The 23,264-nt window shown below is 41.0% G+C and overlaps 1 protein-coding gene across 6 annotated transcripts in view; it reads left to right on the top strand.

Moving 5' to 3' along the window:
• Nucleotides 1–23,264, top strand: part of Cp110 (Centriolar coiled coil protein 110kDa) — a 446,477-nt gene that overhangs the window by 9,625 nt on the left and 413,588 nt on the right. Inside the window, exon 1 of one of the 6 annotated variants that reach the window (XM_068226428.1) lies at nt 5,443–5,570. The exons of the other annotated variants lie outside the window; for them this stretch is intronic. The gene's annotated coding sequence lies outside the window, so the exon portion shown is untranslated. Of the gene's footprint in view, nt 1–5,442; nt 5,571–23,264 lie in introns of those variants that run through there. 6 annotated transcript variants of the gene reach the window in all.

The raw sequence follows: 23,264 nt of genomic DNA, 5'->3' as shown, positions 1-23,264 counted from the left end.
AAAATAAATTGCGTGACCTTTACAGTTTTGTCCCACGTTGAGGAGAGACAAATGGAAGCTCACCAACAATAGAGCGGCGTCCTTTTTCCCAGTTGCTCGAAGACTCATCTGAGTGGCAGAAACTGTCTCTTCTTGTGATTTTCCTTCAAGAAGTGGTCTAGTTTTCCTTCTCTTAGACCGTTCACTCAATTCTGCGAACAGTTTATACGGACGTCCTCGAGTACTAGTACTGGCAGGCTCATCCTGACGTTGTGATGCACGTCTTTCTGCAAGGCTCACTTTCTGGTCCATCCAACTTTTGTTGTACTTCAGGAATTTGTGCCTGTTTCTACTATATTTTGTCCAGCGTGATCGAATCTTAGCACACAAAATACTGACCGATTTTCTTGTTCACTTGAATAGGCCTATATCCTCAGAACAATCCTCAAGGCCTAAATGTTCAATTACAACATTCGCAATATCATCATTTCGCTTATGTTCCCTGCTGTTCCTTCACAGCTCGAAAACCGACCTCCGGGTTACAGAGTACATGGCTTCTGAAAAAAAAATTAATTACTCTCATGGTCGCGCCTGGTCGCAGCAAAATATCACAGTTTTGTATTCATTAAAGTATAGATAACTACTCCAAAAACTTTCATTACAGAGATCAAAGGCAATCCATTTTGAAAGTCAGCTCAGATTTGTATATTTAGATAGTGCTTGGACACCCTGTACCTGACTTTTAAGCACACACTCCAGACAATAATATAGTAATTTTCAGCAAATGCTACATCCTATATAAAATACATACCTTCATGTAATATAATCACACTGCATGCTAAATAAATATTTAGTTCTGACATCCTTACTGAACATAAAAAGATTTGTGCACTCGCCTCACCAGAATATTATCCCCTAATGGAGAAGAGCCACTTTAGGCCTACGGTGAGGTAAGATAACCAGACAGCGCGACCATTCAGTACTTAATTACTGTACCCAAGAGTCTTATAAACACAGCTCACAGAAAATGTGCACTAAAGACAGGGATGGAAAATATTATTTTTGGCCGGCTGGATGCTCGAAATTTCCCACTGTGCGCTGGCCTTCTGACCCTAACTTGGCATGTTCTATCCTGGCTCAGTCCGGTGGTATTAAAAGGTACTCAAATACATTTGCCTAGTGATGGTAGATTTACAGGCACTTAAAAGAACTGCGGGGCAAAATTCCGACACCTCAGCATCTCCAAAAATCTTCAAAAATGTAGTTAATAGGGAGTAAAATACAATAATATGATGACTTCCTGAATGAGCATAAAATCCTCCTGGGCGTAAAACCAAACAGTCTTCGGTAACAGGATGAAGATATCGCTATGTGACCAGCGTGGAAAAGGCATTGCTTTATGCCAGATGAAGCTGTGAGAAGACCTGACCATTCCAGTTAGGATCGAGGTGCTAGTGGTTTAATGGCCATAGTGGTGCCTGTGTATTGGAACATTCAAATGAATGTATTATTGATCGCCAAGACTGATCATCAGCCTTATATTCGACTGTCTAACTTAAACAATTATGACATCGCCATCCACCAAGGTACAGCACTCAGATTTTGCGATGCTATTATATGAATTGCCCTCTGCTAAGCCATCAAATCAGATCACCCATTGCAACAAGATATATGAGTAACAACAGGGTAGAACATGCTACAAGGCCTGCGAAAGGCGTATGAAGAGCCTACAACAACCTAGAACTGGGCAACAAGAGACTCTAGAAGACATACTGCTGGAATATCAGGAAGTCACCTTCCTGGACAGCAGTGACTCCGGTTGGCTGAAACGTGTTCATCATTAGATCAAGTAAGTGGCAATGCACCAATTAAGTCTCAGTTTTGATGAGTTCCACTTGTGAAGCAGCACAAAGTGTATCAGATGCTCGAAGAAATGGAGGAGTAGCAAGTAATGGAACCCTCAGAAAGCCCTCAGGAGTTCCCTGGTAGTGTTGGCTAAGAAAACAGATGTGTCTACTTGGTTCTATGTTGAATACAGGAGAGTAAATGATGTCACAAAGAAAGATAGATACCCACTACTCTGGATAGCATATCAGGTTTGGAGTCATGTCTCTATGCTGGATCTGAAGTGTGGTTACTGGTTTGTGGAGATTCATCCTCAAGATCGAGGAAAGACTGCATTCTTGACTGTAGGTGGCCTCTGGCAGTTCAGGGCCATGCCATTCGTGTTGTGCAACGTCCCTGCAACTTTGAAGAGGCCAATGGAGATAGTGCTGAGAGAACTGCACTGGAAAATGTGCCTGTTCTATTTGGATGCACCATTGTTGTGGGAATCACCTTTGAGGAGCACTTCAAGAACTTGGAGGAGATTTTTGGAAAATTGAGAACAGCACAGCTGAGGTTGAACCTGATGAAATGCCGGCATCTGAAGAAGGAAGTACAGTACCTCGACTATATTGTCTTGGGAGGAAAGAGTCCAGACCGATCCAGAGAATACCATGGTTTTGAGGAAATGGCTAGTACCCAAAGACATGTCTCAGCATTGAAGTTTTCTGAGCCTCTGCACCTATTACCGTCTATTTGTCGGAGCATTTGCTAACATCGTCAAACCCTTGCTACACCTTACCAAGAATGACCAGCAATTCATCTGGATGGAGGAATGCCTTGAAGCTTCCAACCATCTGAAGCATTCCCTGTGTACAGCACCTGTATTAGCATATCCAAGAACTGGAGTGAAGTTTGTGCTGGACACAGCTGCCAGCAAATTTGTTAATGGGAACATCTGTCTCAAGTCTTGGACATTGAAGATAGAGTAATGGCATTCTTGAGCAAGACACTCTATACCGGAAAGAAATACTGCGTCACCTGGAAGGAACTGCTGGCCATTTTGAAGACAATCTTTTCCGTAAGTACCTGGATGGCCAAAAATTCCCAATCAGGACTGACCTTGCATCACTCAGGTAGCTTCTGAGCTTCAAGAACCCAGATGGATAACTCGCACTGTGGCTAGAGATAGCAGCAGTACAACTATGTGATTGAACACCGCAAGGGTCACCTACATTCCAGCGCCAACGCTCTGTCCCGAAGGCCTTGTCCAGAGAAGGGCTAGTTCTGTTCTGTGAGGGAGGGCAGACACAAAGTTCCCTGCAAAGGACTACAGTGGAATTCAAGGGAAACTGGAGTTGACACACCTGGATGGAAGCACAAAGGGATTCCAAGGACATGAGACTGCTGGCCAAGGGGAAGAGTGCTCATGTTCCAAGGCCTGGATGGACACATGTCAGTAATCTTAGTCCCAAGGCTATGTCTTACTGTTCACAGTGGAATTCTGTGGTAACGAGGGATGGATTACTGAAGTCCATCTGGGAAAGCAGCATTGGGAAGACATTCCAAGTGCAGGTGGTTGTCTCATGAGAGATGTCCTGCAATTCTCGCTGGATGAGTTCATGGTGGAGGGAGCTTCAAGAGGACACCTCAGGATCAAGAAAACCCTGAAGAAATTTCGAGAGAGGTTCTGTTGGGTGGGATGCAGACCAGAGTTTACAACAGTCATTAAAACTCTGCATGATGGTTGTGCTGTTGACTTTTTCCAATTCATACATTGCAAACAACATTGATTTTGATGGATTTCTTGTCAAACTTAGCACAAGAATATTCAGAACAGTCCTTGAAAAAGAGTCTGATGTTTCATCCAAAATAAAACAAACAGGATGGACCCCAACGATCTCTTGTAACTCTTTCTATATTTACTTCATATACTGGTTGCAAATCATTCTAAGTGCCAGGCTGAGTGGCTTAGAGGGTTGAAGCGCTGGCTTTCTGACCCCAGCTTGGCAGGTTTGATCCTGACTCAGACCAGGGGTATTTGAAGGTTCTGAAATACGTCAGCCGCATGTTGGTAGATTTACTGGCATGTAAAAGAACTCCTGCAGGACTAATTTCTGGCACCTCGGCATGTCCGAAAGCCGTAAAAATGTAGTTATTGGGACGTAAAGCCAATAACATCGTTATTCTTTCTAAGCGTGCTTTTCTCTGGAATAGATCTGTGTGTGTAGTTTTCCAAAAAACTCTTCATTGCAGGATTGTTTACTTTATGACCGTGGGGGGGGGAAGGGTATTGTAAAAAAGTAATTGTGATATCAGTAAAAAGAGGCCATTTTTTTCCTTGCCTGAATGAAAGATTGTTCTGAAGCTGTCTCCTGAATGTTTGTGCGTTACATGCTTACGATGATGTGCTCTTCTGTCCTGTGTTTTTTCCATCTACCTTAATATTAACATTGCATAAGGAGCAAAAGATAATCTTACTATCTACCAGGTAAATGCTGGGGCTGTACCTTAATTAAGGCCACGGCCACTTGCTTCCAACTCCTATCCCATTGTTGCCATAAGACCTATCTGTGTTGGTATGACGCAAAGCCAATTGTAAATTACTATCTGTCTCAACAGAATCCTCCTTGAAACTGCGAACTGCGTTCTGTAACTTGCTACTAAAACATGGTTTTACTATTTCATCAACACTTTTTTAACTTATTAGTTTTTTATCCTTTTTACTTTTCCAATTTTTGTTTTAATTTTTTATTTGTTCTATGCTGTCAATCACAGCAAAGTTTGAACTACAAAAAAAGTTCACACCAAAATTTCAAAGTACGTAATCCTATTTTTGTCAGTGCTGGTGATATTAAATATTGCCAATCACAGACACATGCAGCAAAATTTAAACTATTAAAGAAATTCAAACCTGAATTTCATTATTTGTACATCCTACTTTTGTACCGGATAAGTTGCAATTACCTGTGTAACAATTGCATGTCCTGCAAGTCTCACTGGATGAGTCCAAGTTACAAATCTTCAAGCCATTGAGAGGATAGGAATAACTACTTGTGTACTCCAAGTTTGTGGATGAGTCCAAGTTTCAAGGGGGAGGAGGAATAGCACATTTGTATAGGCCAAGCATGTGTGCTTGCTTTTCTGAGTGGAGCACAATATGTACAAACCATTGCTTAATGTTTAATGTAATAGGCTATAGTACATAGGGAAATTGTCTTTATTTTCAAAACTTTGATAAAAATGGTCTTCTTCATTTCCCATTTCCAGTCTTCTGGGTTGGGTTGTTTATCAAGTACCTCCACAGTTTTCTATGTCTCCACCGCTGCCTTCCTATCCCCATAATTTCATCTAGTTTTATCCCTCTCTTCCCTATACTGTCCTTTACTGTATCTGTCCACCTCTTTTTGCGCCTTCTGCGTTGTGTTTCTCTTATTGTTTTCTCCATAAATACTTGCTTTGGTATCCTATCCTCTTCCATTCCCATCATGTGTCAATACCATTTCAGCTTATTGGAATTTTGTCTTGTCTTGCAGTTTAGGGAATCCAATTCTCTCTCTCATTTCTATGTTTCCGATTTTATCCTATTATTCCTCTAAGGCAGGGCCTCTCAAACGCCCAAAATCTCACATGTGCAAATCGAGGCGCAGAGACTCCGTGCACTGTGCATCGTCCAACTCGGCTCAACTCGGCTTGATTCGGATGGTGCAGTGCGATGAGAGCGACGAAGCATTCAGTGTTAGACGGCTTGTTTATCAGTGAAACAGGTAAGCGGAAGACAACAACATAATAATGGAGCAACCTCTTTTGAAGAAAGCAAAGACTTCCAAAAGTCCATTTCAATCGAACTGGGAACTTTCGTATTTTTTTTTATCAGTTGTGACGATAAAGCCAAATGCTTAATCCGTGGGACAATAATTATGTGATAAGTTAATCAAAAGGATCTATTTTCCAGTACAAAGGCTTTGCTCAAATTCTACGAGAATTTGTCGAAGGAAGATTTTCCTAAGCTGCATCGAGAAGCAGCTAAGATTATTTCTATGTTTGGTTCCACATGCATATGTGAAAGGTATTTTTTCCTATTTTGACTTGTACGAAAACTAGATTGCATGCGAATAGGCCTATTTCTGATTGCAATTTAAAGAAGGCTCTCACAATTGCTGTCAGCCGGTCCCTTGTTCCAGGCATAACAGGTATCATTGCAAAGATAAAAGAAAAGAAGAGCTAGAGAAGATAAATTGTCTGCTCAAACCAAATTGAAAGGAGAGTGTTTTAACATTGGTAACATTGTCCCATACAACAGTATCACCGCTCACCGCACATAAACATTTCGCCACTCAGTTTTACTAACATATCGGATTTGGGTTTAAGTTTGAGTAGTGTCTTTAAAAGTAGGATAGATCACAATATGAAGATAAAGTTGGAATTCAAGAGGACAAATTGGGGCAAATATTCGTTTATAGGAAGGGGAGTTAGGGATTGGAATAACTTACCGAGGGAAATGTTCAATAATTTTCCAATTTCTTTGCGATCATTTAAGAAAAGGCTAGGAAAGCAACAGATAGGGAATCTGCCACCTGGGCAATTGCCCTAAATGCAGATCAGTAGTGATTGATTGATTGATTGATTGATTGATTGATTGATTGATTGATTGATTGATTGATTGATTCATTGATTTGATAGTCGCAGTGAGGGGACAGTCAGTGGGGAAGGTGAAGAAAGCGAAGACAGGCCGAACGGGTGAGACAGGTGTAAGGGAAGTGGAGTGGGAGTTTGCACTCTGGTCAACCTAGTGAAGTCGTCTCCTGCACCTTGAGCCTTGCAGTGCACGGGCGCATGCACCCTGAGAGGCCCTGCTCTAACGAATTTCATCTCGGCTGCTTGGATTCTGCTTTCATCTCGTTTTATTGTTGTCCATGTGCCCGCCGCGTATGTCTAAACTGGTGTTTCATCTCGGCTGCTTGGATTCTGCTTTCATCTCATTTTATTGTTGTCCATGTGCCCGCCGCATATGTCTAAACTGGTGTGTAATACATTGAGTACAGAATTTTCTTGCATTTTTCTGGGATGTCCTGCTTCTACACTATACCTCTCGCTTTTTGGTAAAACCCATTGGCTTGTTGATTCTCTTTCCAATTTCTTCATATGCACAGGCAGAAAAAAATATCCAAACACCAAGAAGGGGGGTGTTAGATTAACGAACGTTGGTAGGCTTGTTTATACATCTGAAAGATGACATTGATTCACATTTGCCGCAAATCCCATTAGCACGGCGTTAGTAGAGGCCCCATGACGTTGCACATCATGTTTGCTTTAAATATAGGCTGTACTGTGTGAGAGCCTTAGTTACATGTGAGATTGGACGGAGTGACTGTGAGTGGGTCAAAAATGCCTTTATGATGACGAAGAGGCCAGTATGAACAGCTTACTGCGGTTGAACGAGGCCATATAATAGGGCTACGTGAAGGTGGATTTTCCTTCTGCTCTATTGCAGAACGACTTGGCAGGAATGTCACCAATGTGCATGCGTGCTGGCAGCAGTCGTCACGAGAAGGTACGCTCATAAGAAGATCGAGCTCCGGATGTTCCCATGGCACCACCGAGAGGGAGGACTGCCATATTCGGCATATGGCTGTGATGCAGCGGACTGCGTCTGCAGCAGCAATTCGAGCGGCAGTTGGCACCACAGCGACGCAACAAACCATTCAAAATCGGTTACTTGAAGGACGGCTCTGAGCCAGACGCCTTGAGGCATGCATTCCACTTACCCCAAACCACCGCCGTCTGCGACTTCAGTGGGTCAAGTGAGAGCTCATTGGAGGATGGAGTAGAGATCCGTTGTGTTTTCTGATGAAATCCGGTTTGGCCTTGGTGCCAGTGATGGCCGTGTTTTGGTTAGAAGGAGGCCAGGTGAGTGCCTGTATTCCATCTGTCTGCGGCATTGACACACTGGACCTACATTGGGAGTTCTGGTCTGGGAAACAATTTCCTATGACCGGGTGAGTTGGCCGTGCAGTTAGGGGCGCGCAGCTGTGAGCTTGCATCCAAGAGATAGTGGATTGGAACCCCACGGTCGGCAGCCCTGAAGATGGTTTTCCATGGTTTCCTATTTTCACACCAGACAAATGCTGGGGCTGTACCTTAATTAAGGCCACGGCTGCTTCCTTCCCACTCCTAGCCCTTTCCTATCCCATCGTCGCCATAAGACCTATCTCTGTCGGTGCATCGCAAAACAAATTTAAGAGCACTTTCCTATGACAGCAGGAACACACTCGTGGTTAACCCATGCACCCGATTGCAGATGTGTACGTCCTGTTATGCTGCCATTCATGAACAGCATTCCCTGGGGTGTTTTCCAACAGGATAATGCATGCCCCCATGCCGCTGTTGTAATGTAACATGCTCTACAGTGTGTCGACATCTTGCCTTGGCCTGCTCGATCCCCCGATCTGTCCCCAATCGAGCACATATGGGACATCATTGGACAACAACTCCAGCGTCATCCACAACCAGCATTAACCGTTCCTGTATTGACCAACCAAGTGCAACAGGCATGGAACACAAGCTGACATCCGGCACCTGTACGACACAATGCATGCACGTTTGCATGCCTGCATTCAACACTCAGGCGATTGCACCTGTTATTAATGCTCCAGCAAGGCACATTTTTTGCAATGAGCAAGCTCGATAGCTGCAGTCGCTTAAGTGCGGCCAGTATCTAGTAATCGGGAGATAATGGGTTCGAGCCCCACTGTCGGCATCCCTGAAGATGGTTTTCCGTGGTTTCCTATTTTCACACCAGACAAATGCCGGGGCTGTACCTTAATTAAGGCCATGGCCGCTTCCTTCCACTTTCTAGGCCTTTCCTATCCCATCGTCGCCATAAGACCCATCTGTGTCGGTGCGACGTAAAGCAAATAGCATTTGCGATGGCTTTTCTTGCGCAGATATTAACCTGTAGTCTTGTACCTTTAATCAATTAAATATGTTACCTCGACAAATATATTGCCAAAATTTCCGTACTCTACATTCTTCATTTCATGGTGTTTGGATATTTTTTCCGCCAGTGTATTTTCCCATCTTCTGCAAGTATACTCCCCTAATATTTGAAACATTTCACAACTTCTAATTGTCTTCCATTTACTTCAATATTCCCACTTCCTTTTATATTACTTCCCATCATCACTACTGTCTTACTCTTCTCCACACTTGCTTTTGTTCCATATTCCTCTATCTCCTGATTCCATGCAGCAGCTTGTTCTTGTACTTCCATTTCATCTTCTCACCATGTTACTATGTCATCTGCAGAGAGTAAGGCCTTTGTCTCTTTGCTTTCCATTTTTTATTTTACACTCTTGTGGACTTCATCCATGACTGATGAAGAGTCTAAGTCCTGTTTCTACATTGAAGCAGTTTGTTTGTCCTATCTTGGTCTTCACACTACTTACACACTTTTCCTATATGGCTTTGATCATTTGTACTTCTGCTCTACATACCTTCTTTCTTTATCAATACATCCCAGACCTGTTGCCGTGGTACACTGTCATGTGCCTTCTCAATATCTATAAATGTCATCACAAAATCCTTCCTGAACTCCCATCTTTTCTCCATCGTGTTCCCTAATACAAAAATAAGATCAAAATTTAATTTATCTCTTCTAAATCCATATTATTCCTCCATTTCCTTTTCTCATTTCATTCTCAGTCATCCCTCTAATATCCTCTCAAAAATCTTTATGAGGGTGATTCCCCTATATTTGCTACATTCTTTCTTATCACCCTTCTTGAATACTAGGATTATTAGATCCTTCCTCCAATCATCTGGTACTTCTTTTTTCTTCCATGTCGCTTGAAATAATCTATGTATCCAATGTAACCTTACTGGTCCTGCTGCCTTTATCATCTCTGTAGCTGCCTCATCCATACCTGATGCTTTTACACTTTTCATCTTCTTTATAGCTCCTATTTCCACCATTGTTATATCTTCATTTTGGTTTTCTTCCACCATTTCTTCCTCATGTTTCTCCTTTTCCTCCAGTTCTTTGAATTTGATATTAAGCAGTTTAGCTAAATACTCCTTCCATTGCTGGAGAATATTCTCTCTTTGTGTTAAAATTTGTCCTGTACCTGTCCTTATAAATTATTTTATCTTCTCTCCTGTTTACTTTGCTTTTAACCAATCCATACAACACTTTCTTATTTTCTTCAGTATCCTCCCACAAGGTTTCTGTGAAGTTTACCCAGCACTTCTGTTTCTCTTCCTGTACAATTTTCAGACATGCATTCTTAGCTTCATGATACTTTTGCCTACTCTCTGTATTTCTGCCTCCTATCGAGTGCCTCCATGCTTTTTGTTTTCCGTTCACTGCATTCCTTACTTTATTATTTCACCAGGATGTCTGCTTTTCCTTCTTTTTTCCCTGATACTCTTCCACATGAATCTTGCACATTTCACCATTCCTTGTTTGAACTTTGTCCATTCCTCTTCTTTAGGAATTTGTTTTTCAGCTCTTCTTGGAACTTCACTTGTGCTCCCTTTTCTTTTAATTTCTGTACCTTTATTTTTCTTTCTCTTGTCTCTTTTAATTTCACTATTTTACCAAGTCTTAATTTAGCTACTGACTACAATTTTATGGTCTCCTTCAAAATCTTCTCTTGGCATAGTTGTCACATCCTCCAATTGAATGTGTTTCTCTCTCTCTACTAAAATCAAATCTATCATTGTTTTTGTTCTCCTCTGTCCCCATCCGTTTCAAGTTATTTTTTGGTTGTTCTTGTTACTGAACCATGTATTGCCTACTATTAATATATTCCTCTCACAAAAATCTAGTAGTAGCCCTCCTTCTTTATTTTTATTTCTAAATCTGAAAGGGCCAATTATTTCTTCTTTACCTTGCTTTCTGTTCCTGTGTTCCCATTATCACCACTTCTTTATCTTCATTGCACCTCTCCAGTTCCTCCAAGAACTCCTCTAGACTCTCTTCGACATTACCAGTAGGAAGTGCATTTACTTGGATAAATTCTTTCTCTCCATTCTCCAAGCCAAGTCTGATTTTCATGATTCTGTCATTTACGTGATAGACCTTCTCTATGTACTGTACATGGTCTTCCCCCACAATAAAACCTACTCCATTATTGCAGTTTGCACCACCACTCCAAAACAACCGAGACCCCCTCCCCTTTCCTTCCACTTGGTTTCATTCAATCCCAGCAAAACAATGTCCTTCTTTTCCATGTATTCTATTAGTTCTTCTGTCTTGCCATTACGGATCAAGACTTTTTGGTTGTAGTCTTTGTCGCTGGTTGCCTGCTTTTCACAGTTCCTCCAGGACATGGATAATTACGGTACTTAACAGTTTTTGGATTGTTGACAATTCTATTAGAATTGTTGACGATTGTTGCTACATGCACATGGTAGTTGTGTAAATAAATACAAAATTAGCTGATTACTATATTCCGATAATTTGTAGTCTTAGTTTCCTGCATACTTTGTACTTTCCACCTTAGTTTATTCATCGAGTAAAAGTTAATAATCAAATTCCTATACCCCAATAATATTGCAGTTTAAGCCCCCGGCGTCGTTTTGACAGAAATTATTGTAGACAACCTCTTATTTTTCAGCATTTAAGGACACTTTTATTCTCCCTCCCACATAGTAGGGAAAATAATAGTAATCCACCAGTGGTTAAAATTCATATAACCACATTTCAGCTGAGAGTTGTAGTGTAGATACAGTATATTTAGATAGTACCGTATCTTGCCTGCTATATTTGTGTGTATCTTTTGTATGAATCTATTAGAGCATAGAACCGTGCTAATAATAACCTGTCTAAGCATTTAGCTTTGTTCGTAATCTTTGAGTACAGTAGTTCTTGCAAATTTCAAACTTGCAATTTTCATTTCTGTTTTTGCTTTGTAGTAGTATACGAGTAATATCTTATTAGAATTTAGCGTGCTTATTTTATTATTGTAAAATATTTGTGTAGTACCGGTATAGTAGAGGTATTGCAGGTTATAAATTTCATTTTTTGTCCGTATTGAAAATCTACTTGTGATACAAATTCGTATAATTTTTTTAATTACCACCTATTCAATACAATAAAAACGTAATAAAAACTTACATATTTATTAAGTTGTTGATATGGTACATGTTTCGCTCCTTTTTCGTGAGCATAATCTGCCAATTATTATTTACTTAGGGTTTTATAAGATCATGAATCTATTCTATTGGATTAAGATTATGCTTGTAAACCTGATTGACAAATCTCATAATATTTTACAAGTTGTATAACAATAAAATTAAGTCTTTAAGTTAGAACATATTTGTCTGAAATCTATCTGAGTCCAACATTTTATTGACGAAACTCATCTGGTGAACAATTAGCCAGATCTCAAAAGGTTTTCTAAAATAATTTTAAAGGATGTTCACCAGATAAGTTTCGTCAATAAAATGTTAGACTTAGATAGATTTTAGACAAATATGTTCTAACTTAAAGACTTAATTTTATTGTTATACGACTTGTAAAATATTATGAGATTTGTCAATCAGGTTTACAAGCATAATCTTAATCCAATAGAATAGATTCATGATCTTATATAACCTTAAGTAAATAATAATTGGCTAATGGTGCTCACGAAAAGGGAGCAGAACGTGTACCATACCAAAAACTTAATAAATATGTAAGTTTTTATTGTATTGAATAGGTGGTAATGAACAAAATTGTAAGAATTTGTATCGCATAGTAGAGGTATCCGTAGAAACTCTCTTACTAAAATTCTGTTGTTTTAGTTAGGATAGGCTTAATTGCAGTTTAGATTCGTGTAATTCGTGTGTATTCCTTTCTGTATTCAGTAATTAACAGCAGTTTTTATCCTGTTAGGGTGTTGTAGGATAAAAATAGAGTTTGACTAAGTAGTATTGTAGTGTATTTGTATATTAATTACCTTATTGTTGTGTGATCTTTGAGTGCTATCCCAGACAATATATCCCTCCGTTCATTCTTTTTTGCACATAAGTTATTTTATTTTTCCTTTTATTTTGACTTTTTTTTTTTTTTCCGTAAAGAATGGCTGAGGAGTGCAAGTGTAGGGACTGTGGGTGTGGCGAGGCATTGAGGGGTATGAGGGAGGAGTTGGAGAGTTTGAGAGAGATAATTAGGATTCTCACAGAAGATAGGAAGGAAGATAGGCCTCCCTCAAACAATGTACAGGTTACAGTAGGTGTACAGGAGGGAGAGGAAGGAAAAGGGGGTGTTGTAGAAGACAGGTGGTCTAATGTACTAAGGGGAAGGAGATTGCAGGCTAAGGGCTCTATTCAGGATCAGAATTCAGGACAGGTGTCTGCGAAATCGGTACGAGCCATTCCAGGTAGAGCAACAGAGGGAAGATGAGGAACAGGGAACTGTTGCTGAGATGTGTGGAAGGAGGAGGAAGGGAAAAGGTAGGAAAGAGAAATGTAGAGTAGAGGATAGGAAAAGACAGGTGGAACAGGGTCTTGGGAAGGAGAAAAGGGAGGAGGAAGTAGCTTCTGCTGCTATGAGGAAAGATAGGGCTGACCAGGAGGGGAGGGGATCAAATGAGGTGGGTAGGGTTGAGACTCTGGTCATGAGGGATGCCATTGTTAGACATGTGGGGAAAGTGTGTGGAGGAAAGGGAACCAGGGTAGAGTGTTCTCCAGGAATTAGGTTGAGGCAGATGTTGAGGAAAGTAGAAGAGAGGGAGGAGGGGAAGGAGAAGGTGGTAGTGTTTCACGTTGGTACCAACAATGTAAGGCAAGCTGATATAAGTACCAACATAGTTGGGGATGTGTGGGATCTGGTAAATGCAACACAGTGAAGTTTGGGGAAACCCCACCAACCTGGACCCATTGTTTGGGAAGCCAGGCTCTGCCTGTCACAAGTCAGGACAAAGGACGAGTGATAGAGGAGTAACACCTCTTTAAAAAACCTTGGTCCAGCTGACCCAGCTTGTAGTCCCATGTGAAGGTCCCTTGCCAGGGTTACGGTGAAGACCTCAACGGTAGTGAAGGCGGAGAAGAGGGACTTCGGAACGGTGGAATAGGCGGAAGGGGCAACCCTCCTATTCTGCGTAAATAGAATAGGAACTGCTGCCTTGCAGTAGAAGTGGGAGGTTCAAAGGCTAAAGGAAGAAACCCCGACAGAAAATCAGCCTGGTGCCTCAGGCTTAAGATGGCAGCCCCGTTAAGGCACTCGGAAGCAGTGGGTTAATCACTCGCTCTTCTTAAATAATCTGATTATAGAAACTGAAGTGAAATTACAAAACCGGACGGATAACCTGATGATGACCTTTGGCATGAAGAGGATAACGAAAATTGGTTTCTGGAATGTGAGGACCTTGAGGGAGAAAGGCAGACTGAAACAAGTGACACGGGAAATGAAGAACTATGGGCTGGATATTCTGGGATTGAGTGAGGTGAACTGGCCAGGATTTGGCGAGATACAGACAACAGATGGAATTACATTTCTATATTCTGGTAGTGAGGATGAAGAGCACAGGGATGGAGTGGGGTTGCTGCTCAGTAAAAATGGAGTGAGAGAAGTCCTATAGAGTGGAAGCCGATTTCCAGTAGGCTTCTGACTGCTAGGTTCAAGATCAGGAATGTGACCATTATCCAATGCTGTGCACCTACAGAACAATCAGAGTTGGAAAGAAAGGCAGAATTCTACCAAATGTTGCAAGATGCCACAATGAAAAGCAGTAAGAAGGATATTCTCATAGTTATGGGAGACTTCAACGCGAAGGTTGGCTCAAAAAACGAAGGATTGGAACACATCATGGGTATACACGGTCTTGGCAAGATGAATGAAAATGGGAAAAAGTTTACGGAATATTGCACCAGCCAAGACTTGGTGATAAGGTGGCACGGTGTTCCCGCATAGGCCGTGTCATAAGGTCACGTGGGTGTCTCCTGATAAAGTCACGGAAAACCAAAGTAATCACATTGCGGTGAGCAGGAGGTTCAGGAGTTTGGAAGATGTTAGGAACAAGAGAGGAGCGGACATTGACAGTGACCCTCATCTTGTTGTCGCCAACTACCATATAAAGATCGTGGCAGTCCACCAGAAGTTCATCACTCAGCACAAGAAGTTTGATGTTGGTAAGCTAAAGAATCAATAGACATTGGAAAAATTTCAACTGGAACTCAGCAACAGATTCGAGGTGTAGGATTCTGAGATAGAGAAGGATGTGGAGACTGTATGGAACGAGGTAAAGAACATCTATGTGGAAACAAGTGAGAAGCAGCTCGTGTACAAAAACTACCTGCGGAAAAAATGGATATCTGATCAGACCTGGGACAAGATAAATTATAGGAAGGAGATAAAGGCCAAGCTAAATATATGCAAAACCAGACAGCAGAAGTCTCAAACACAAGCTGAGTATTCAATAGCAGATAGGGAAGTAAGGAGGAGTGTGCAAAAGGATCACAGGAAGTGGCTTGATGAGCAGGCAGAGAAAGCAGAATAGGCGGCAAAAAGGGGGGATATAAAGGAGCTTTATTGCATCACAAAGATGCTTTTGAAGAAAGGTTTTAGTAAAATTAGGCATGTGAAGAGCAAGACAGGCGAGATCCTCACTACGAGAAGTAAGTATAAATAACCACCTAATCGATACTTTATTAATGCCTCAGGCAAAATTGAATAAAATTAAAACTTTAAGGAAATATATATCTGTGCTTACTTTTGCAAGTTTCATCTTCAGATTAAGATAGATGTTCGTAATGTTTCCTGCTTGGTTAGCATTCGTATTACAAGTTGTCCATTTCATGACCGTATCGATGTTTAATCAAGAAGTAAGTATAAATAACCACCTAATCGATACTTTATTAATGCCTCAGGCAAAATTGAATAAAATTAAAACTTTAAGGAAATATATATCTGTGCTTACTTTTGCAAGTTTCATCTTCAGATTAAGATAGATGTTCGTAATGTTTCCTGCTTGGTTAGCATTCGTATTACAAGTTGTCCATTTCATGACCGTATCGATGTTTAATCAAGAAGTAAGTATAAATAACCACCTAATCGATACTTTATTAATGCCTCAGGCAAAATTGAATAAAATTAAAACTTTAAGGAAATATATATCTGTGCTTACTTTTGCAAGTTTCATCTTCAGATTAAGATAGATGTTCGTAATGTTTCCTGCTTGGTTAGCATTCGTATTACAAGTTGTCCATTTCATGACCGTATCGATGTTTAATCGATGTTTAATTTATACTTACTTCTTGATTAAACATCGATACGGTCATGAAATGGACAACTTGTAATACGAATGCTAACCAAGCAGGAAACATTACGAACATCTATCTTAATCTGAAGATGAAACTTGCAAAAGTAAGCACAGATATATATTTCCTTAAAGTTTTAATTTTATTCAATTTTGCCTGAGGCATTAATAAAGTATCGATTAGGTGGTTATTTATACTTACTTCTTGATTAAACATCGATACGGTCATGAAATGGACAACTTGTAATCCTCACTACGTGCGAACAGCAGCTGAGTAGATGGAGGGAACACTTTGCGGAGGTTTTTAATAGAGATCTTGGACTGGAAAATGAGCAGCAAGGAGAAGATGAAGAAGAAGCAGAAGGAGATCCAGGCATCGGCCTTGACCCTCCAACCCAGGGTGAGATACGGACAGCTTTGAAACAAATGAAAAATGGGAAGGCACCTGGTCTGGACAACATTTCAGCGGAAATACTGAAAGCAGACCTTGATACTGCAATCAAATTGCTGCACCCACTGCTGGAGAAGATATGGAAAGAGGAGGAAATACCGACCGACTGGAGGAAGGGGCTGATAGTCAAGTTACCAAAAAAAGGGGATACAACAAACTGCAACAACTGGAGGGGTATCACCTTGCTATCCATTCCAAGCAAAGTGCTGTTGCGAGTCATCCCGAATCGCATAAAGGATTCAGTAGAAAGAAGGCTTCGAAAGGAACAGGCAGGATTTCAGCAACATCGCAGCTGTGTGGATCTCATCAATACACTCCGAATCATCATAGAACAGAGTGTGGAATGGCGGAACATCCTCTACCTCGCATTCGTAGACTTCGAGAAAGCCTTCAATTCTGTAAACCAAAGAATCATGTGGAAGACCCCCAAGGAATACAGAATTCCATCAAAGATTATCAAGATCATGAAAGAGATATGCGAGGGGTATGAGTGTCAGGTTCTTCATGAAGGGAAACTAACAGAAAAGATTAACGTCAAGTCTGGAGTGAGACAGGGGTGTGTTCTTTCTCCCACTCTGTTCCTGCTGGTCCTAGACAGTGTGATGAAGAAGGTAATAGGAGGACGGAAGAGGGGTGTTCAACGGGGGATGAGAGACAGGCTTGATGATCTTGACTTTGCAGATGGCATTTGTCTTATGGCAAAGTGGTACTGGAACATAGAAGATAAACCGAGTAGGTTACAGAAGGAAGCAGAACGTGCAGGTCTCATGATCAACTCAAGAAAGACTAAAGAGATGAGGATTAATTCGGATGTCATGACCAGCTTGACAGTAAATGGAAAGGAAATTGAGCGAGTTGAGTCCTTCCTCTACCTTGGAAGTATAGTTACAGTGGATGGGGAAGCAGAGGAAGATGTTCGAAGTCGTATCTGGAAGGCAAATGGTGCGTTTGTCCAGCTCTACCCCGTGTGGAAGAATAGAAACATCTCCAGGAAGACTAAGCTTCGCCTCTTCAACAGCAATGTAAAGTCGACTCTTCTATACGGCTGTGAAACATGGAAAGTTACAAAATAGATCAATAACCAGCTACAGGTGTTCATTAATAGATGTCTGCATCGCATAACAAATATGAGGTGGCCGGACATAATCTCGAATGAAGATCTTTGGACCATGGCCAATCAGCAGCTGATTGACATCCAGATCAAGGAGAGGAAATGGCGCTGCATCGGACACACATTAAGGAAGCCAGATGGAGCTGTTGAGAGGGCGGCGCTGGACTGGAACCGTCAAGGCTCCAGAAATAGAGGTCGGCCCAAGAAGACCTGGAAGAGGACGATCGAAAAGGAAATCGTAGAGGTTGACAAGACCTGGAGCGAAGTGAAGAGAATGGCCAGGAACTGTACTGTGTGGAGAAATTTCGCCAAGGCCCTATGCTCCAGAGGGAGCAACAGGAAATAAGTCGAGTAAGTTAAGAAGTTTAAGGAAGCTGAGATTGTTATCAGTGGAATTCTGTGTAGGAGGAATACTGACTGGAGGGTGATTGGGGATATAAATGAGACTATGGAGTGGGTGTGTGGGAAACTGGGAATGAAATTTCTAGATCCTAATGGGTGTGTAAGAGATAGGGATCTGCAGTCAGATTGGCCTTCACTTAAACTGCAGTGGTACTTATAAGTTAGGAAATTTGTTTGGAAGGGTAATAAGGAGGTACATTCAGGGAACAGGGTTGTCTAGGGAGCGGTGATAAGGGTGCAGAGGTCTGGAAGTCAAGAAGGGATGACATAAGAATGTTAGTGTTGAACTGTAGAAGTATTGTAAAGAAAGGAAGAGAATTAAGTGATTTAATAGATTATATATTTACCAGATATTGTAATAGGAGTTGAATCGTGGCTGAGAAATGATATAATGGATGCAGAAATTTTCTCACGGAACTGGAGAGTTTATCGTAGAGATAGGATAGGAATGATAGGAGGGACTGTGAGCTTGCATCCGGGAGATAGTGGTTTCGAATCCCACTGTCGGCAGCCCTGAAGATGGTTTTCCGTGGTTTCCCATTTTCACACCAGGCAAATGCTGGGGCTGTACCTTAATTAAGGCCACAGCCGCTTCCTTCAAATTCCTAGGCCTTTCCTGTCCCATCGTCGCCACAAGACCTATCTGTGCCGGTGCGACGTAAAGCCAGTAGCAAAAAAAAAGTAAAAAAGGGGGAGTATTCATTCTGGTGAAAGAAGAATTTGTAAGCTACGAAAAAGTTAAAGATGAGAAACATGAAATTCTAGGTGTAAGGTTCATTTCTAAAGATAATAGGCAACTTGAAGTCTTTGGAGTGTACAGACCGGGAAAGGGTAGCGCTGACACGGATTCAGAATTATTTGATAAGATAATCAGCTCTGTGTGAAACGACATGGAAAGGAATGTGATTGTAGTAGGGAATCTGAATTTCAAAATGTCAATTGGAAAGGAAATGCGAACGCAGGAAGCATGACCAACAAATGGCAAATAAGTTAATATGGGAAGGACATCTGATTCAGAAAGTGATGGAACTAACTAGAGCAGTGGTTCCCAACCTTTGCCAGCTGACGCCCCCCTTTTCAGATACGGGTGGTCATCGCCCCCCCCACCCCGATCGCTTCTATAACCTCTCCGATATACTGACGTGGAGGATAGTGACCTAACCTAATGACACTAGAAAATGAATAATTCCATTATTCAATTCTTTATGAAAAATAATATGAAGTACGCGCTTTATATCTACGACATACTAACTTCATTCTAGCACAATACAAAGAACACACTTCTTTTACAATAAATCCTTCAATTAGTCAACAAATGTCAGTGAGAGGGTTGACACTGTTTTCTCTTGTTAAGATTCGGTATGTTTGGTTTGATATTTGACAGGGCACAGCGGAGATCACTTGCAACATCAAGCCGACAGCGCTGCTTTGTTTTTAAGACACTCAGCACTGAAAATCCTGACTCGCATAAATATGTCGTTGAAAATGGGACAATGACACGCAATGCTACTTTAGCTATTTCAGGATACACTGAAAGACAGTTTACCCAAAAGTCGCCCAGTCCTAATATTTTGTAATCATCTTTTAGATTTGAATCACACTTCAAATCTATGGCTTCTTCTTGAAGTTGTGCTGGCAGTGCTTCAATGTCAATGGCAAATGGATTTCTTGTTAACATCCAGGACCATTCATCTGACGAGATATCAGGAAAGTAGGAATTGAATTCTTGTGCCAGGGAATCCAAATGTGACTGAATTTGCATCTTAAGTTTATTACGATCACGTTCATTTTCCGGCAAAATTTCATTAAGGCGGTGAAAGGATGAGAAGTTGTTCAACTGAAGCCGGCGTTTCCATAACTGTATTTTTTCCAGGAAAGCTCTGATGGCATCATAAGCAAGCATAATGTTGGAGTTTTTGCCTCGGAGCTTTAAGTTCAAACTGTTCAAAGCTTCAAAAAATCGCAAAGATATGCCAATGAGACGATAAAATTGGCATCAGTAAACACTTCATACAGATCGTTCTTACCTTCACCAAGAAGAAAAATTTCAACTTCAGACTTTAATTTGAACAGCCGAGCCAACATGTTCCCTTTTGATAGCCAGCGAACCTCTGTGTGGAAAAGGAGAGTTTTGTGATCGGCTTGAAGGTCAACACAAAGGGCTTCAAACAATCTTGTCTGTAAAGAACTTGTCTTCACAGAGTTCACAATTCTTATAGCGACTTTTAGTGTGTTATTAAAATCTTGGGGCAAGGTTTTGGCCGCCAAAGCCTGTCTGTGAATCATACAGTGGGTTCCCATGATGTTTGGATTTTTATCTTTGGCCAATTTGAGAAACCCAGAACTTGACCCAATCATAGCAGGTGCACCATCCATACATATACCCCCTACATTTTCCCAGGAATGTCCATGTTCTTGGAAAAAACTATTGATGGCAGAAAACACATCACAAGCTTTCGAAGTTGTTTTCAAACATTGGGAGAATAACATTTCTTCTCTTAAAATTCCACTGTCAACAAATCGACAATATACAATCAGTTGACAACAATGGGCCACATCGGTTGTTTCATCACACTGAATTGAAAACACTGGAGATGCTTTCACCTTCTCCAAAATTTGCATTTTAATGTCTTCTGACAGTTCTTGAAGTCTGCACTTCACTGTGTTATTGGAAAGAGAAATTTTAGGCAATTTCTGCCGACTCCCTTCACCCAAAACTATATTTGCAGCTAATAACATACACGGCTTTACTAACGTTCCCCCAATTGTGTGTGCTTTTTTGTCTTTGGCAATCAGAAGAGCTAGTTCATATGATGCTTCCACTGCTTTCTCATTTTCTTGGTTAAAAGTACCCGATGAATCTAATTTCATACGTTTTAGTGAGTTGAGTTTAGTTTGCAAAAAATTCTGTGGGTTTGTCTTTTAAGCCTGAATGATTCGTGTTTAAATGTCTCTCCAAACGCACGGGCCTCATCGCATCGTTACTCAGAACACAGTGGCAGATTACGCATTGAGGCTGTTGTATTCTGTTCCGTTCAACGACTGTGAAGCCATATTTAATGTAGTCATCATTGTACAGTCTCTTCTTGGACATCGTTATCAATTAAAAAAAGTCACAGTATTAAATAACACAATTCACACAGTCGCACTTTTACAGCGAAGCATACGCAACACGCACAATAAACAACTTGACAGACACGTCCACTGCGAAAGTATGCGAGGCACAGAATCAACAGTCGAAGGGCCTGGCCACTGATGGTGTATCGGCGATGTTTTGTCATGGCCATTACTACGCCATCTCTGATGGGACAGTTGTACTATGTAGCTCTCGCCAATTTGACTGCAAGGGAAGAATAAGAATGTGTAGGGGTGGGAACAGAGCATTCAAGGACGAGCTACCCACAAAACGAGTCTATATGCCGCAGGGTGAGAGGGAAGGAGGAACTTCCACTACATTTGTTGCTTCTGAAACTCCGATTTTCTTTGTTCTTCAGAGTTAATATCGACTCCTGACTGTAGTAACTCATTGCCACTTAAGATCTTTGGTGAGAAAATGTCACTGTTTCATTAATTGCTGTGGTTAAACATTAATTAGTTGTAGCCCAAAATACCAGTAGGCCTACATAGAATTTCACGCTAGCTGTGAAAGACAGACATGTCATATTAAATAAATGTATTATAATTAAGCCTACCATTATTGCCTTATCTCCTGTTGTGCTCGCTACTAGATCAATTTGATTTAATACCGACATTTATACGATTATCTCCTTCATGTAATATATTTTGTTTATGAGAAAAACCTTGTACAGTATGTAATAATAATACTGGAAAATGAAAGCAACTACTACATCGTTGATGAGTTGAAACATGTCGCGTATGGTCATAGTTTACATTCACGCAAGTAGGTCCACAAAGTGTGCAATTAAACGTGCGTTGAGTGGTCTTGTTCCCGCACCTGCTCTCAGGCTACATTTTGCTTCTCACAACACAGCAAATTCCTTATTTCACCTCCAACCTCGCGGCTCCGCAGAGGTTTGTGCTGACAGATGGCAATTACCAGTGCTTTTGAACGATTGACTTGGCGCGACAATCACTTGGAGAGATTCGAAAAATGTTTATTACACAAAATTGTAATATTCGAGTTAAAATCTCTTCACGGCCCCCCAGATAAAGCCCCACGCCCCCCCTAGGGGGGCGCACCCCCCAGGTTGGGAAACCCTGAACTAGAGGGAAAAATATCCTGGATGTGGTGCTGGTAAAACCAGATGAGCTCTATAGAGAAACCGAAGTAATAGATGGCATTAGTGATCATGAATTTTTTTTTTTTTTTTTTGTTTTGTCATAGTTAAAAATAAATATTATCCAGTATTCGGGAGATAGTAGGTTCGAACCCCACTGTCGTCAGCCCTGAAAAAGGTTTTCCGTGGTTTCCCATTTTCCTTCCCACTCCTAGCCCTTTCCTGTCCCATCGTCGCCATAAGACCTATCTGTGTTGGTGCGACGTAAAGCAACTAGCAAAAAAAAATTTTAAAAATGTGTTAGAAAGGAAGGTCTTAAAAGTAGGACTATTAGGCAGTACCATATTATACCCGGATGAGATAGGCCCTAGTTTCATGATTTGATTTTTTATAAGATAAATACAGATATATAGGAATATTAAATGGAATACAGTGTCAGTTTTGTGTGGACGGGAGGATTTCAACATAAGCTAGACATATCGCGACTGTCCGTCGCCACAGTTAAGCTTGTCATTATGGGGAGAATGTTTCTTGGTCAGAATCTAAGAGGATTAAATCTAGAGCTCACAACAACAGAATAATGACTACAAGGAAGTGAAAGAGTAGGTATTTCGGAACAATGGCAAGCAGGGGCAGCACCAATACCAAGAATATGACGTACCATTATTTTCCACTGCCTCAAGGCATTTTGTGTTGTCATGTTGCAAGGAAGAGATTTTAAACTAACCGATGCGGTGTTGACAAATAGAAAAATTTATCATAGGCCCGCAGATAAACCAACATAAGAAAAACTCAGAGTGAACTCCAGTTAGCTTCTCCGATAACAATAATTAAATTATTCCAACCACATAATTGAATAGAGGGGATTTTTGGGATATCATTCCCATGTTGATTAATTGTAATCGTAATAAATTAAAGTAATGAATTCATGGAAATGACCCACGCTATCTCGCCATTGGTCAAGATGAGCACGCCATCAGGGACGCCGAGTTAGCGCGCAAAAGGTGGAGGACAGG

This window comes from Anabrus simplex, chromosome 2 (assembly GCF_040414725.1).
Source record: "Anabrus simplex isolate iqAnaSimp1 chromosome 2, ASM4041472v1, whole genome shotgun sequence".
Taxonomy (NCBI): Eukaryota; Metazoa; Arthropoda; class Insecta; order Orthoptera; family Tettigoniidae; genus Anabrus; species Anabrus simplex.
Note: the sequence above shows the minus strand (reverse complement) of the source record. Positions and strands in the feature narration are given on the sequence as shown.